The sequence below is a fragment of the Lissotriton helveticus genome, chromosome 3_2 (assembly GCF_964261635.1).
Source record: "Lissotriton helveticus chromosome 3_2, aLisHel1.1, whole genome shotgun sequence".
NCBI lineage: Eukaryota > Metazoa > Chordata > Amphibia > Caudata > Salamandridae > Lissotriton > Lissotriton helveticus.
In genome coordinates, this window is record NC_136062.1 from 286,104,292 (window position 1) to 286,122,296 (window position 18,005).

At 45.9% G+C, this 18,005-nt stretch overlaps 1 protein-coding gene across 2 annotated transcripts in view; it reads right to left on the reverse strand.

Moving 5' to 3' along the window:
- Nucleotides 1-18,005, reverse strand: part of SCAPER (S-phase cyclin A associated protein in the ER) — a 3,246,499-nt gene that overhangs the window by 985,560 nt on the left and 2,242,934 nt on the right. The window lies entirely within an intron of this gene.

Here is an 18,005-nt window from a genome sequence, read left to right on the forward strand (position 1 = left end):
TACCTAAGCACTGGTACTAGGGACTTAGCAGGGTACACCAGTAGCCAATCGGGGGGGTACCTAAGTACTCACCATGGTCCAATATAGGGAAGAAGCACAGAGACAGGTGTCCTGATCAGCAGGAACCCAGCCAGACTAGTCAGTAAAACATAATGACACCAGCAACAAGCATTTGCAATACAATAGGTCTCGCATTAGGAAAGTTAGAGTTATTGGTATTGTAAATGACACATTTTGTATTTATGTGTTGGTTTTGAACACAGCTAAATTAATAGCTTTGTCATTTACAATGCCAATAGTTTTTACTTTCGCAAATGTGACACCTATAGCATTTGTAATGCAATATGTGTTGTATTTACGTGACTTAGATGTATTGATATTACAAATAACAATGGCTTTTATTTTTTTTAATAATTAATATTTAATAAAAGTTATTGTCATTTATAATGGCAATAGCTTAAACTTTTGTAAATAACTTTTGTGAAGATTATGTTCAGTGAATTTTATTGTGACGAAAATCAAAGAACAGAAGTGAAATATTAACATCTTTTTGTGACATTTGTAATAAAGCTTGAAACATTGAGAGAACATATTTGAACCAGTTGTTGTTGAATGGTTGCACAGATTGATGCTGTGGTGGCGCTGAGTGATATTGTGGTGGCGACGAGTGATGCTGTGGTGATGCGATAGATAGAGTGAGTGCGATAGATCGATAGAGAGAGGGCGATAGAGTGAGGGCGATAGAGTGAGGGCGATAGAGTGAGGGCGATAGAGTGAGGGCGATAGAGTGAGGGCGATAGAGTGAGGGCGATAGAGTGAGGGCGATAGAGTGAGGGCGATAGAGTGAGGGCGATAGAGTGAGGGCGATAGAGTGAGTGCGATAGAGTGAGGGCGATAGATAGAGTGAGGGCGATAGATAGATAGAGTGAGGGCGATAGATAGATAGAGTGAGGGCGATAGATAGATAGAGTGAGGGCGATAGATAGAGTGAGGGCGATAGATAGAGGGAGGGCGATAGATAGAGGGAGGGCGATAGATAGATAGATAGAGAGGAGGTGTAGAGAGAGGGGGTGTAGAGAGAGGGGTGTAGAGAGAGAGGGGTGTAGAGAGAGAGGGGTGTAGAGAGAGAGGGGTGTAGAGAGAGAGGAGTGTAGAGAGAGGGATTTAGAGAGGGAGGTTTAGAGAGGGGGTATAGAGAGGGGGGTATAGAAAAGGGGGGTGTAGAGAGAGGGGGGTGTAGAGAGAGGGGGGTGTAGAGAGAGGGGGGTGCAGAGGGGGGTGCAGAGGGGGGTGTAGAGAGAGGGGTGTAGAGAGAGGGGTGTAGAGAGAGGGGTGTAGAGAGAGGGGTGTAGAGAGAGGGGTGTAGAGAGAGGGGTGTAGAGAGAGGGGTGTAGAGAGAGGGGTGTAGAGAGGGGGGTGTAGAGAGGGGGGTGTTGAGAGAGGGGCGTAGAGAGAGGGGCGTAGAGAGAGGGGCGTAGAGAGAGGGGCGTAGAGAGAGGGGCGTAGAGAGAGGGGCGTGTAGAGAGGGGCATGTAGAGAGGAGCGTGTAGAGAAGGGCGTGAAGAGAGGGGGTGTAGAGAGGGGGGTGTAGAGAGGGGGTGTAGAGAGAGGGGTGTAGAGAGAGAGGGGTGTAGAGAGAGAAATATTGCCAAATTTCACATACGAAATCCACATAGATGTTATGAATGATATTGGAAATTTAATGGTCTTGGGTATTCAATTGCTGAGGCCTTAGGCAGAACATATTTTAGGGATCTCTGAACAAAATTACATGTATTGTTGTTGCATCTGTACAACATATTATACATTTTACACACCTACTTGTTTTATCAATATTATAAGGATTCTACTTTTAACTCCTGATTCGGTACACGTTTGGTTAAAAGTAGCACATCAAATCCAATAAAATGATATAGAATTACTCAGCAGGACCTTTCCCGATCACCGCTTCACTTTATTTTGGCTTTAGAACCATTGATGTGGGCTATGAGAGAATCTAAAATGCTTGCTGGAATTATAGTTAATTATAGCCCCTGTCAGGTATCAGTGCAGGCTGATGACGAAGAGTCGAACGTCACCAAACCACACCCAAGCACTCCGGCCATATCAGACTGCACTGACATGGTTTAAGTGCATTCAGTTTCGAACTCAATTGAGAGTTTCAACTTCAGGCCACTGTGTTTTTCCAATTTAATTCAAATGCTTTATTAACAAATGCATTAAGAAGCAATTAATTATCTTTAGTGGACGGTATACTGATCATTCAAAACAGTGAGGTCAGGGGGGTTTTGACGTCTTTATGGGTTTGTGCAGTGAACACCATAGTGTTCTCCATCACTACTGAGTAAATATTTACTGAAAGGCTCATGTTTTTATATTTTCTGACATGCCTGATCAATGCCCATGAGGTGCGTCTACATACTGCACCCATTTGATACCAGTGCCAGGGTGATAATTAGATGTAAAAGGGATTCGTGTTTTAGATCGGTCTGCTCAGCGAGCCAAACCTGATCGCTGCCGGGGACTGGTTCCAAAGCCTGTAACATGGCTCAGCGAGTCAATGCACCTCCTGCAGTAAACACTCGCTGCAGGACACAGCACTGGCGCTGCCAATTAGCGCTTCATGTTTCTGAGGTCGGTAACTGAGCTGCTGCTGCTGCTGGGTGGCTCCAACTAAAAGTAATAAAAGTTATCTGAAATTTGAGGTTAATTTGTGCTGGCGCATTGAACAACATTAATATCAACTAAGTTCGAGTCAACAACATACAAATATGTTCTTTACAGATAGCCCAGCAGCCCTGGCTTGAAAAACAGCCACCAGTTTCGCTAGGAGTCTGAGTCACTGCAGGAAATCACTTTTACAGCAACATGGAATTATAAAAAACGCGGTTTTCTCTCCTTTGTTCTCTGACGAAACACGTGTCGGCTGGCTGTTTTTGTGCGGTTATATATTAAAGAAACCAGGAAACCTATGTTTAATATTGTCCTAAATGTGTTTGAATGACGCACACACTGTGTTATTTTATTCTGTACGTGTGTACAGGACTGTTGCTATCTCAGAGTAGGGGTGCTGGGCGGGGAAGTTGGGTCCCTTGAGACAAGACTATGGCGCCAGGCAATAATGCGGTGCACAGGAGGCCCTGTGCAAAGTTTGCCCTCAACCCCCAGGAGGATGTCTATAAGGAGTTCATTAAAAGAGAGCAAGGTGTCATTTTAGCCCGCTCCTGGGTGAAGTACCTAGGTCAAGATGTTGGTCTAGACTTCTACTGCTGGCAAATGCAAGTCAAGGACTTTAGATGTCTTGTGCATCATTGTGGCGAAGGACGCGCCTTCCCCTGAAACCAGGCCGAGAGGGAAAATCATGCCAGAGTCTGGGGAAGTGCCCAGTCCACTAGTGTCAGCCAGCTCCTCATACTAGTTCTCAGTTGGATCAGGGTACTCCTCCATAGGATCAAACCCTTCCTCATCTTCCCCTGCAGTTCACGGATTGTCCTGGATCCTGACGGAAAACAATGGCGAGCAGCATCAGGGTGGAGCCAGCTCGGAGTAAGGTATAAGGATAGGCTCATCACAGTAGAGAAGTGCTGGAGGCATCAGGGACAGTGCCGGGATAGAGGGAACCAGGGTGGAAGAAGCGTCAGATCGGACCCAGAGGCAGAAGCAGAGGGCCAGCTGGCCTTTGGGGCAGACTCGCAGGCGGTAACCTAGATGGGGCAGCTCGCAGCTCTGTAGGGCCAGAGCACCGCAGAGGGGGAAGGTGACCAAAAGATGGTTTGCATGGTTTTGTAAAATTCTTTGAGTTGAACGGTTGTCGCACCGGCAAACTCAGGGTTGAGAGGAGCGGGCCCCGACACTGGCTCCGCAAGATGGAGTGTGGGAGTTGGGCCTAAAAGCACATTATTTGGAGGGTGAAGTTGAAGAATGCCTCAACTTTATTTTCTTGTGCTTCTTTGACTGACTCAACTTGAAGGAAGATGTATTTGAGCACAAAGACTATCACCTGTATCAAGAGCAAGCAGCGGTAGGACACTAATAATGCAATTTATCATAACGTTCCACAGATTGTCTGGACAGAGGAATTTCAAGTATTAGGTGCTGCCCAATAGGAACCAAGGAAATGAGAGTGACGTGGAAGCCAACTAATGGTTAGCAATGGGCGGGCTCCAACCTCTTTCTAAGATTTTTGTTTTGCTAGCAAGATATCTCGTAGGACAGCACATGTGCTGTCTCAGGTGAGACCTACAAAGAAAACACATTATAATTACCCTGGCAATAGAATACGTGATGCTCATTCAACTAATACTGTTCCTAAAAAGCTGTTTTAGCATAGAAGTTTACTGGCCTTTTTCACCAGATACCAATTTTAAACCGGGCACAATGACAGGGAGCACAATCCCTTACTGACAAATTATTTCCAAATCTACCTCACCAGCAGTTCCCCCTTCAAAATAGGAGCAAAAGGCATGTATGTAAAACCCATGTGAACAAGGTTAATGTTCCAAAGCAAACTCAGTGACCTGACCGAAGCAAACCAAGTGGCATCTCACATCCTGATACCAAACAACTCAAAGCATTCCTGAGGTGCAAATAAAAATCGATTGCTGGGCTACTTTTAGCCAAATCGTTTTTAGATTAGTACTGCCCACACATCATTAACAGTGCAAGACAGCTACTCAAGCTGAATGGCAAAATGTCCTCTGGTACACATATCCATACACTACCCACTCAGGTCTTGGGTAATACAAACCATTGATAAACAATGAATAGAATGTATTGATTGTCTACACTCAAAACCAACGAAAAAAGAACACATTTGACTCAAGAATCCCAAATCCATAAAGGATTCTAAGATTCAAAAGTACTACTGGAGCACAGAAATAGTCAAAATGTGCTGGCTGTAGTGAGATGTGCCAAGGGACCCCTTCGGAGATCAGGGGCTTGACACAAACGGAGTGGTGATTTTGGGAGATCGCTCATGCTGCTCGAGTGCACAGCACAGTGCAAAAACGTATTCACCACAGGGGATTTAAACAAGGATAGGTGATCTGGCAACTGCAGAAAGGCTGATATGGAGAAAGCTAGCTCTTTAAGGTGCCCAAAGCAGTGCCCTGCTGTGCAAGAGAAAAGATAAAGAGAAGGACCTGAGAGATCGGAGCAGACAGAGGGTCAGACCGTTTCTCTGCACATCATGCCACAAACTTGTGTCAGTATCAGGCGCAAACAGTCTTGGTAGAGGGACACCTGGTTGCCAAGATAACATTGCAAACTTTGGGTGGAAGGTCGAAAGCTGTCAACTGTCGCTACTCAATATACATACATAAAGGTGAAGAGTTGACAGATTCGGGTGGAGAACCCTCCCCGGCTGCTGCGACAGAAGCTCCTCTCATTGGGGCAGCCTAATCGAAGGAGAGATGGCCATGCACAACAGCTCGGGATACCAAACCCTACAAGCCCAGCCAGAGCCACAAGGATGACTTGGGCCAAGTCGTCCCATATCTTCTTGAGAACTCTGGTTAGGATTGATATTGGCGGAAAGAGGTACAGGCGGCCTAAACTCCACTTGAGATGAAAAGCGTCTCCAAGCGAGAGCTGCCTTGGAAACTCCAGCATTCAAAACTGCTGAAATTGCACATTTTCGCGGCTTTGGTGAACAGATCTAACATGGCTCTTACACTGCTGAAAGAGAACTAACATCACCTCCGGAAGGAGACACCATTTGTGATCCACTAGGCATCTCAGTTGAGATATGCCCTGATGTTTTAGCCATGTCCAGAGACGCAGGGCATCTTGACAAAGAGTCCAAGACCCCATCCCGCCCTGTCTATTGCAGTACACATGGCGGTATTTTTGTCCGTGAACACGTGCACTAGCCTTCCCTTGATGGAGGGCGGAAAGGCTTTTAATGCCAGCCAGATTTCCTGGCGCTCAGGAGGGTTGATATGGATTCTGGATTCCGCTTGAGACCGGAGGCCACTTCTCTCCACCTCTCCCAGATCATCGCCCTATCCCCGGACTGATGCACCGCTCACTGCTGTCAGATTTGGTTGGGGGAGGAGAGGAGTATGTAGCTGACCCAATTGTGTTCCGTTAACCGCCACTGCAGATCTTTTGCCATTCCTGACAAGCTCTGGACCATGCAGGAGCGGTTCCCCTGATGCGGCGCCTACTGGAACTTCAAGACCCATTGCAGAACCCGCTTATGCCAGCAGGCATGTGTCACAAGGCCATGAGGACCAGCAGCTTAAAAGTCAGTCTTACCGAAATATAGAATAGAGGCTGCAACATCGGTATCAAAGCCTGAACATCCTGGATTTGACATCTGGACAATAGGCCAGAAACTGCACCGTGTCCAGAACAGCTCAGATAAAAGGCAGCGTCTCAGAGGAAGTAAGATGTGACTTCGGCACGTTGATAGTGAACCTCAATGACTGCAGGAGGTCCGCCATAGTCCTTTAGGTGGGAGACAACAGCCTGGGGCGAGCTCCCCTTCTACAGCCTGTCGTTGAGTTAGGAGAAGAATGGCCCCCCTGATCTCCACAGATGAGCTGGAACTACCACTGTCACCTTCGTCAAAACCCGAGGAGCACTGATGAGGCCAAAAGGGAGCATGGCTAACTGAAAGTGATCATGGCCCACTGTGAGCCGCAAGTAACGGCTGTGGAAGGGCAGGATGAGAATGCTGAAATATGCGTGCTGCAGGTCATACGCTATAATGCAGTCTCCCAGAATCAAGACCGACAGGACTTAAGCGAGCATCAGCATTTTGAATTTCTTCTTTTTCAAGAAGAAATTTAGAGGGTGCAAGTCTTGGATAGGATGAATATGACAGGCACCGATCCGGATCCATCCATGAATCCAAGGGACCCTACTAGAGCAGGGGATGGAATCGCCGGTGGTGAACCAGTGGGGGCCCCTCCTAAACCAACAGGGCCTGAAATATGAGATGCATGGCATCATAGTACTCAAAGTTGGGTGGGGGCTGCTCCAGCTCTCCGAAAGGCACAGAGATAGGCCAGGCTCAAATGCAGAGCCAGGCCTTGAATGAAGACGCTCCCTCGTCAGATAACGTCAATGGGCGGAGCGAAGTTGAAGACCTATTCAACTTCTTATTTTTCTGTCTTTTGTGGGACTTACCCGAAGACTACTTTGAATGTGACTAGGACCTTGGGCTCCGCGACCGATCCTGGGACCTTCCTCTCGACCAGGAATGAGACTGTTGCGGCATCATATGGCAAGGAGCTTGGGGGAGCACTCCCTCAAATCCTTGGGGTGCATGGTACGGCAGTAAACGCAGGTCTTCGCATCGTGTTTGCACTTGAGGCACCAGAGGCAGAGACAGTGCGGGTCCATCACCAAAAACTGTGGTTGATGACAGGCACCACAGGGCTTGAAGCCGGAATTCCTAGTTGACATCCAGTCACACCAGGAGAAGATCTCAAAAAAGAATGACAAAAAGTCGACAAGGTAGGTCAAAAGAAAACTGGGTGTAGCTCTCTCCTGATCGGAAATAAAAGAACGGACGTCAGTGCGCGGGGGTGGCGCCTATATAGGCACTGCAGACGTAACTTCTGGCGCAGATGACACAGCGTTGAACAATGCCACTGACCCGCATGCAGAAGTACTGCTCATGAAAAATTTCCAGACCCGGTCTGACGCCTGGGGATAATTCTAAGGTAAGAAATCTGTGGCAAGAAGTCTCTGTCAGATTAAGCAAATAATCACAATCCTAGACGTGCCCTGATACAAGCAGATAATAATGACATGTAAAGGCCTCAAAGCATCAATTAGAAGCTAATTAATACAAGAATGTAAGCTATCAAAAAGCACCAGTGCAGTGGCTCTTAGAAAACATTGAAGTCCAAGGGGCTGACTAACTTCTTCACAATAGACAGCACACACAGGACATTGTGTTACACTCCCAGAGCCATCATTATTATAATTTGGTGACAAGGAAGTTATCCAGCAGCAAGTCAGATGGGAGGATACTCCTCAGTATGACATTTTTCTGACTACACAAGGAGAATCAAAGAACACTGCAAATCACTTAGAGTGGTAAAGCAGAAACTGAAGGCCTTAACGTGCATACTAATGTCATCCAGTGAGGCAAATCCCATTATCATTACAGCTCCTATTAGTGTTGAAATTTCTTGAAATGTGGGATGAAAGTATTCCCTAAGTAACTGGATACAGGACACAGACAACTACTAATTGTGCACAAGGGCATCTGAGGGAACAAAGAAGTGAAGTACGGGACAGCAGTCATGTCGAATTGTGGTACAGGATGATGGGATACTGGTAGCCACGACTGAATTACAAACTGGGCACACAGCAGAGACTTCATACAATGGCGAGAGCAGACTGCCCCAAGATGAACTGCGAAGATGGCTTGGGAAATACAAAAACACTACCAAACAAGTATGCAAATATGCCAAAAAAGTGGGTAGATACCGTGAGAACAAGTTACCTACTTTTGGTAACTATCTATCTGTAAGAAACATAGGTTAGTTATAGATTCCTTACCTTAGAATTACCCCCAGACTGGATCCGTAATTTTTTTTCGTTAGCAGTACCTCTATGCGTCGGAAGGTGTTATCAGTCGGCTCCGCGTCCGTCTTTGGCATTGTGTCGCCGGGATGATGTCGCAGTAGCTACTTAGACGCCGCCCTCGCGTGCTGACATCAGTTCTGTACACGACTTTCTGCATCAGAAACGCAGAGCCATGCAAGACACAGACCACTGGTGCACAAAACTAAGGCCCTGAAAGGATATCCTTAACCCTAGAAATCAGTTCGCAGAACGGGGGGGTTGGGTGGGGCGGTAAGGAATCTATAGCTAACCTATGTTTCCTGTAGATATATCGCTACCGATGGTAAGTTACTTGGTCATCTGAAAGAAACAGTTAGTTATAGATTCCTTACCTTAGAATAGATACCCCAGCAATACCAACCCCCGGAGGTGGGTCTGCGAACCAAGTTCACCCAGAAAGTCCTGGAGAATAGAACGGCCGCAGAAGCCATCTCTCCGGACTTGGCTGTCGAAGCAGTATTGTCTTGTAAACATGTGCAGCGATGCCCACGTAGCTGCTTGACAGATGTCATTTAGAGGAACTCCTCATCCCAAAGCGGTAGTGGGTGCCGTCGCCCTGGTGGAATGGGCGAGCAGCCCCACTGGAGGCTAGAGAATAGCAGGCTTTGATACACAAAACGACGCATCTGTAGATAGTCCGCTTGTATACTGCCCGACCTTTCAAAGAGTTGGTCATCGACCCGGAACGGTTTGCTGTGATCCAAATAAAAAGAAAGCGCACGGTGTGGGTCCAGACTGTGGAGCCTCTCTTCCTCTTTGGAAGGATGTGGAGGCAGAAAAAAGGTGGGCAAAGTGATGGTTTGCGCAATGTGAAAGGAGGTGACAACCTTGGGAAGGAAGGATGGACAACTTTGTCCGGATGTACAGACAGAAAAGGAGGCCTGGATGAAAGGGCCTGGAGCTCACTCACTCTTCTGGCAGATGTGTCGGCTTAAAGAAATGAGTCTTAGGAGCTAAAAGCCTCAAAGGAAAGTTGTGAAGCAGCTCAAATAGAGCGCACATTAAATAAGTCCAGACCAGATTCAAGTACCACTGAGGCCTAATGAAGGGAATAGGAGGAAAGAGATGAGTTATGCCTTTCACGAAACGATTTACAACCGGGGACTTGAAGAGAAAAGGCTGATCAGGAAGCCAAAGAAAGGCAGAAATGGCAGAAAGATAGCCCTTGATAGTGCCCAGAGCAGAGGCCTGCTGGGTCAAAGAGAGAAGGAACAATAGAAACTCAGAAAGAGGGGCAGAAAAGGGATCCACGGCCTTTGCTGTGCACCATGCCACAAATTTGTTCCACCGGCAGGCTTATGCCGTCTTAGTGGAGGGACGCCTGGCTGCCAAGTTTACATCACAAACTTTGTGAGGCAGATCAAATGACATCAACTGCACCACTCTGTCTCCACGCAAGGAGGTGGAGGCTGGACAGGTTCGGGTGGAGGACTGTCCCCATCTGCTGCGACAGAAGATCTTCCCGAAGAGGCAGTCGGATCAGAGGATCGATGGCCATGTTGAGTAGCTCGGAATACCAGACTCTTCATGCCCAACCGGAGCCACCAGAATGACTTCGCTCTTGATCTTCTTCAGCACTCTGGGCAGTAGTAGTATAGGCGGAAAGGCATACAACAGACCGCAACTCCACTTGCGACGAAAAGCGTCGCCTAGCAAGTGCCGCCTTGAAAATTCCAACACGCAGAATTGCTGACGTCGTGTGATCTCTTCGGTGCCGAATAGATCTAACCAAGGCTCTCCCCACTGAAAGAGACCATGCATCACCTCCGAGTAAAGACGCCATTCGTGATCCATCATGCACCTGCGGCTGAGTTTGTCCGCCCTGGCATTCAGGGAACCTGCCATGTGTTGAACTACCAGGGATATGCCCTGATGTTCCAGTCATGACCAGAGGTGAAGGGCCTCCTGACATAGGGTCCACGACCCCACCCAGCCCTAGTTGTTGCAGTGCCACATGGGTGTGGTGTTGTCCGTGAACACCTTCACAACTCTTCCCCGTAAAGACGGAAGGAATGCCTTCAATGCAAGACGGATCGCCCGGAGCTCCAGAAGGTTGATGTGGAGCGCGGACTCCGCCCGAGACCAGAGGCCTCAGATCTTCGCCTCTTCCATGTGTCCGCCCCATCCCAGAAGAGATGTGTCTGTCACCACTGTGTGTTCTGGTTGGGGAAGGGAGAGGGTTCTGCCATTGACCCAATCCTTGTTCCTAAGCCACCACTTCAATTATCGGGCAGTGCCCTGCGAGATCTGGACGTAATCGGACAGATTCCCCATATGCTGCGCCCACTGGAACTTCAGGTCCCACTGCAGAGCCTGCATATGCCACCTGGCATGATCGACCAGCAGGTTGCAAGAGGCCATGAGGCCCAGCAGCATTAGGGTCATCCTGACTGAAACCCGGGATAGAGGCTGAAAGATCGGAATCATAGCCCGAATATCCAGGACTCGCAGTTCGGGAGGATAAACCGTAAACTGCGTCGTGTCCAGACCCGCTCCAATAAAAAAGGAGCTTCTGAGAGGGTATCAGGTTCAAGTTCGGCACATTGATGGAGAACCCCAGAATATGCAGGAGGTCGGCCGTAGTCTGGAAGTGGGGACGACTGCCTGGGGCGCGCCCGCTTTCAACAACCAGACGTCCATATAGGGAAAGACTGGAACCCCTGATCTGCGCAGATGAGCTGTGACCACCGCCATCACCTTCGTGAACACCCGAGGGGTGCTGGTAAGGCCAAAGGGGAGCACAGTAAACTTGAAGTGCTCGTGGCCTACCGTGAACCGCATGTAACGCCAGTGGGCCGCCAGGACATGGATGTGAAAATAAGCGTCCTGCAAGTCCAACGCTACCAACCAGTATCCAGGGTCGAGGGCAGACAAGATCTGAGCGAGTGTCAACTTTTTAACTTCTCCTTCCAGGGGAAGCAGTTGACATTCCTGAGATCCAAGATAGGACGCAGGCCTTTATCCTTCGTGGGCACCAGAAAGTAGTGGTAATAGCAACCATGACCTACTTCTGTGACAGGAACGCGCTCGATGGACCCCTTGGCGAAGAGGGCCGAAACTTCCTGTTGGAGAAGGGACAGGTGATCCTCCGACATGTGATGGTACTGAGGTGGCATGGAAGGAGGGGTAGCCTTGAAGGGGAGGGAGAAGCCTTTTGGACTATCAGCAGAATCCGCCTGTCGTGATGGTGCACCAATGGGGAAGGTGATGGCAGATCCTGCTGCCCACTGGCGCTTGGTGGCCCTGGAAGGTCGGACTAGGAGATTTTGGAGGCTGAAGCAGAGGGGGCTGTGGTGGACTGGCCTGCTCGTTGGCCCCCAGAACCATGACAGTGGTTTCCACGTCCCCGGTCGTGCTGGGGCTTAACAGCCTGCACCGGTCTGTGGCTCTGGGAAGGACATAGTGGGGCACCCCTTCCGGAGCCATGAAAGGGGCGAAAGGCAGACTCGGCAGGGCGGGTGGTGGAGAGGCCCAAGGACCTGGCTGTAGCTTGAGGGTCCTTAAAGCGCCAAAAAGGCAACGGCCATTAAGGGGCATGGGGAACAATAGAAACGGGGATTGAGGCAAAAAAATATTGCACCTATCCTTAGTGAGATAATTCCTGTATGGACGTACAAGGTGCTAAGGACCAGAGATCCAATGCCCCTAAATCTCCTATAATACAAAGAATCTCACATTATCATAAGCCACATGAAGGTCCAACACACTTAAGTTCAATTAAAATGTTTACACCAGTAATAGATCATAATCTAACATTTGTAGATCATATTAAAAAAAAAAACAGAATCGGTAATTCAGCAGAGTTGTTCCTTTAATAACTTATGTTATTCAGCATGAAACAAAGACCGTAGCTAACGCGTTTCGTCCACTCTGACTTCTTCAGGGCAAAGATTTTTCTTTTTTTAAATCATTATGTGCTTTAATCTTGTATATCTTGAGAGTTATAGTGTGTTGATTTATCCTCTTTATCTTTAAAAGCAATTTCTGTAGGTAGTCTCCAATGTTCTTTTCAATTTTGGTAGTGGCACTCTTTTATAATCGCGGGCGCTGTTATGACTGGTCAGCTTCTGCTAAATCAACTAAACAGAAGAAGCCTGATCAGTCGGTCAGTCGTAACGGCGCCTGCGATTATAAAAGGGTGCCATTGCCAAAATTGAAAAGAACAGTGGCGACTACCTACAGAAATTGCTTTTAAGGATTCACAATCCATCAACCACAAAAAACTTAAAACAAGTGGGAAAAGCTTTTAAATTAAAGGTCACATCCATTTCAGAGGGAATCTTTTACCTGTGAGACTGAGGTTAAATACGAGTATCAGTCAGGAGAGCCAACATTAGACAAGAAGCATGAAATTAATCAAGTGCTAATCTTCGACAATCATATGAAAGATGATTGTTGTCATTAACTAGAGTCCTGAAGAAGGTGGTACATCAATTTCTTTCCACCGAAACGCTGCATCGACAACTACATGCTGCATAGCATTCTTAGATTTTATGTGATATCTGTATAAAAAAAATTGTTTATTGCATTTTGCTTATTTGCACATTGTGTGTAAAAAGTAATAAGTAATAAGTTAACTTTAAAGAAAACTGATTGTTTTAACAAAAGGTGTTTTTCCTATAACACTGTATGAATACAGACACGAAAGGGATATAGATCACATGCATAGAGAAAATTAATAGAATGATTTTTTAAATATTGTAACTGTTTTGTATACGTACATTGGATTAGTACAATAAATATCAAACATTTTTACATATATTTGGGTTCAGTGTTATGAGGTCAGAGAGTTTGTGAGTTTTTAATTGATGTACGAATGTATGGATAAGGTTTAGAAACGGGTATGTGGGGGATAATTATAAATAGGCCAACTGCTTACAAATCTCTTTGTAGACTGTAAATCATTCCTTAAAAGAATTACAGTAACAGCTGGAGTAATATGGGTGTTTTACAGAGACAAGGTCACCCATATAGTGGTCAGGAATCTTGGGTACAAAAGGTTTTAAAGAAAACGGGCCCTAACAGAAAAAACACTTGAGAAAATTCATATATATAGAGGTGTAATGATGTCTCTATTTTGGCTATTCAACTGGACGTCATCTTTTGATGCAAAAGTAAAAGGAAACATACAAGTGGGGACAAATATATCAGTAGAACGGAAAAAGGCTCAGGCAATACAAGAAGGTGTGGCCAGAAAAATTTACAGTGATGAGGCCAACAAAAAATATACATTAAAGCACGCTGGCACAAATTAGTACAAAGTATACTTTATGTCAGAGTGCAAGACGTCGACGACTTTTCGATCCTTCTAACTTAATGCTGGGATCAACCCTCTTCAGGACAAGACAAATTGGTGCCTTAGGCAATTGTCTGTTGAATAAGGTTCTGAAAGGGGGAAGTAGGGGGATGTGAAAAGGGGGAAGAAAGGAGGGTTAACAATAGAGGAATTATTGTGCTTTTGACCTAATAATTATACCTGAAAGGTGAGGCATGCTGCAGTTATTTGGATAAGAACTGTGTTCATTAGAGTGTGACCCATCAGGGCGTGCAACCGCTTGAGGGGTGATATGTAACCGGAAATCATCAAGAGTCCATGCACTATTGCGAAATACTGTTGGTGAAGGTGATAGTGAACCGGATAGGATGATGAAATACCTGGGACTCAACTCGGATCAGAGTCTGAGAGGGATTCTTGGTCCAGGTAATTGTATGAATTACAGTTGTACATGCAGATGAGGAGGTGCTGTGAAGGCAAGTGGGATCTATTTAACAACGGGCAAATCAAGTGTGAAATTGGGATCATGGGGAATGGCAACCTGGGAGCAACCCATGGAGATGAGGAAAGTTTGAGGTCCGATTCAATGAACCAGTACTGCCGGTCGCTGGTAGTGGGGCTTGTGCGGGTGTGATAATTCTTTCTGTGTAGGGTAGATGAGCTCAGAGATAGGGTCGAGCCTGCTGCGGAAAATGGAGGCTATTTGCAGCGTGGTGGTGCTGGAGCCAACGGAACCGCAATGCGGGAGAGATATTAAAGGGAAACGTGTCGGATGGAATTGGTGTGGTGCCGCTACGAAAATTGGACATGATGACGCAGTGTCTGTTTGAGCAGGGATAGTGTCAGAATATAGATAAAGGCAGCCATATTGGAATGAAATAGGGATTATAATGTTCTTCTAATTTACATTATACATTAGTGTAAGATTCGACTGGTATATACATATAACGAAACAAGGACATGTAGCATAGGATATGGAGGCGACCCTCATCAGTAAATACTGAAACCAAAGAGTTATGCACCATGTAAATATCACTTGAGGATATAATATAGGTATGATAGAAAAAGTTTTTTTTTCCTCTAAACGGGTCATGCATGGTATCAATTGAATGGTACATATTACTAAACAATAAACAGAGGTCATGTATTGCATGAAAGTCAACTGATTGGGAAAATTGTTTAACAATATACAAGGGTAGATCAGGGACAGTGAATTATACTGAGTGGCGAGTAGATATTGAGATCAGTTCTTATTGACAGGGCGAGTCATAGTTACAGGAGTAGGTTACAGTGTGGAAGTGCACATTGTATGGGGCTCAATGTGCAACATTTAGTCCATATGATGAGGAGGGATTAGTCCAGAAACAATTATACATTTTCTTTATTGGGCTAGATAAGGGTAGTCCAGTTTTACAATCGGTTTAGGCTTGTGTATAGGCTCTTGGTACAAAGAATTCACTTCAGTTCCTCCTTACTTATGATTTATTTAACTTCTGATCCTCTGGGTGGTGGTTTGACAACACTGAGGACTTGCAGCGGATATCATCCTCTGTGTGTCCTTTTAAGGAAAGGTGATCCACGAAAGGGGCACCTTGAACCTTGCAACGAATGCGACTTCGATGTTGGCAGATGCCGATCCTTACTTTTGGGTTGTTTGGCCAATGTAGATCATATTGCATGGACATATGATGACATAAATCACATTTGGAGTGTTACAATTGGAGAATTGTTTGAGCAAAATTCTGATAGCATCAAACACAAATTCCTTACTCTCAATTGTGTACTGACATGCGACACAGTTGCCACATTTCAAGTGGCCCACTCGAGGGGGAAGGGTCCAAAGATCATTTAATGTCTCTGTACGTTTTTTTTTGGGGGGGGGGGTACTAACTCTAACCAGGTGATCTATAATGTTATTATTATAGCTGAATGCAAAAAGTGGTTGTTCAAAATTGTAGTCACCGCATGTAGTACTGGCCAGTGTTTAAGAATGCTTTCCTTCACTTGTTAGATATAGGGGAGAAAGTAGGGACCGGAGTAATATGGGTATCATAAAAAAATCTGATATAGCAGCCCTGATTGGGGCAGTTTCAACTCCCCGCCACACGAAAACAGCAACTGACAAAAACTCATTGTTTTATTTTTTCAATAATTACTGCCACACAGGACTTTCTAGCACTTCCATTTATACACTTACAGAGTTATGAAAGGCATCTCTTTACAAACATTATAACAAGATTCGTTTTTTTCATTAATTTAAACTCAAAACATGGGTACAGACAACAAAATAAACTATGTACGATGCAAGAAACCTATTCATACTTGAGCTGTATTTCGTCTGGGGACTAAAGTAAGGGAGAGCAGAGCGGTGAACGTTCACAGTAGAAATATGTGCAGGTCAGGAGGTCGAATCCCAGAAAGACCAACAAAAGTAATTATATCAGCATTACAATTGTTAATGGTAGTAGTGGTATTAAAGAGATGGTGCAATATCTATTGAACGTGCTCTGCAGGATACCTTGGCAAAAGCTAACGTTTACATGAGTGTTTCTAATCACACTGTAACTCATTTGAAGGTCATCTTTTCGTTTTTGCCCAGGTAGGCTCAAATATAGGAAGTGCGTTGGGGATGATGGCACGTGCTAGATAGAAGGCGATAAGGTGGCAGCACAATGACTTGGCGTTGGGGTTTGAAAAAGCTTTCTGTGGTACGCATATTCAAAAATGCTTACTTTTTAAATACAGCATTCATGCACCTCAAATAGGGCCTATTCTGACTCCTTACTGTGAGCTGAGAGTTTAAAGTCGCGAATTATCTAAGAAGTGGCACCAAAATATGCTCCACTCAAAATGGGAAGCGTCCACAGGAGCCCCAGGTGGTTTCTGGAGTTAAATGACAGATTAAAACCAGTGCAACTAATTTCTTTACTTTAATCTTATTAGGCAGAACAGCATCTGTCAAGTGGCGCTCTTTCTACATGCAAGCCTTCTGCGGCAGGTCACACGTCGTCTCAAAGCCTCTTTCCTAAATCACAGGAATGCAGAGTAAATACAACTAACAGCTCCTTCCAATTTGTTAAGGCATTTTTTCCATTTTGAACGTCTTTATGAATATTGTTCGCATTCTAAGGAGCCAAAGATGAAAATCAAGCTTCGAGATTAAGTTTAGGGAATGCGAAACCCAGTTGTTTATTGATACTGGTCTATACTTTGTATCACGGCTGCAAATCAGCTTTCGAGCTGGATCAGACGGCATGTATACTCCGGCCGCAAACTGTGGCAGCCTCGGATGTGAGGCTTTATTGTCCACTAGAGCAAATCCAATTATAAACATACCCTTCGAATCAGGCCCAGCCTGTTCGCCGCAGAAGGAGCCCTATCTGCGGGCTGCCAGGGCAGATTACCAGTGAGGCCAGCTCGGAGGGACGGATGGCAATTGTTCATTTTCGTGTATCATCCGAAAATAATAGACCTGGACAAATTGTGGGCCCGTCGCCTGCACCTCGGATGGATCGTCATCTCATGGAGGCAGCTCGAGAACACGTTGACATTGAAGAGCAGAATGCCTGGGCGAGATGTCATGCACCCTGGCCCTGGAAATCAAGACACTGGGAATGTGTAACGCAAGCCTGCCTTGAGAAAGGCGTCTCACAAGGTAACTGCTGTCTCGGCCGCGGACGGTGGAGTGCCTATCGCCAGGGCCATCTTGGAGTATCTGGATATCAGAGCCCGCTCTTATTATAGGAGCAGAAAGACTAAACCACCATTTCCTGGCCGGGTTTACACTTGGACTCCTGCCCTCATCTTAGTAGGTAATTGACCGACATGCAACAGAAACCTTCATAGATCTTGAAGAATTGCTTGCAATTGGTCTTTACTAAAACATGCAAAACCCAGACCTTTACCTTTCCACGAGGTATAGAGACTAAACGCCGAAGTTGTTTTGGGCAGCTTATTTTACTACCTCGCTGAATATCGGATAGCCAGCAGTTATTCAGCCAAAGCTGGCACTGGAGCCACATATTGTTTTTAATAACTCAGATCCCAAACACAGTTTGTGAAAGCAATAAAAGAATCTCGAATCTGCCCTCCGGTGTTACTTTTCTTCCTTTCATTTTTTTCACAACACATTTCAAGATTAAAA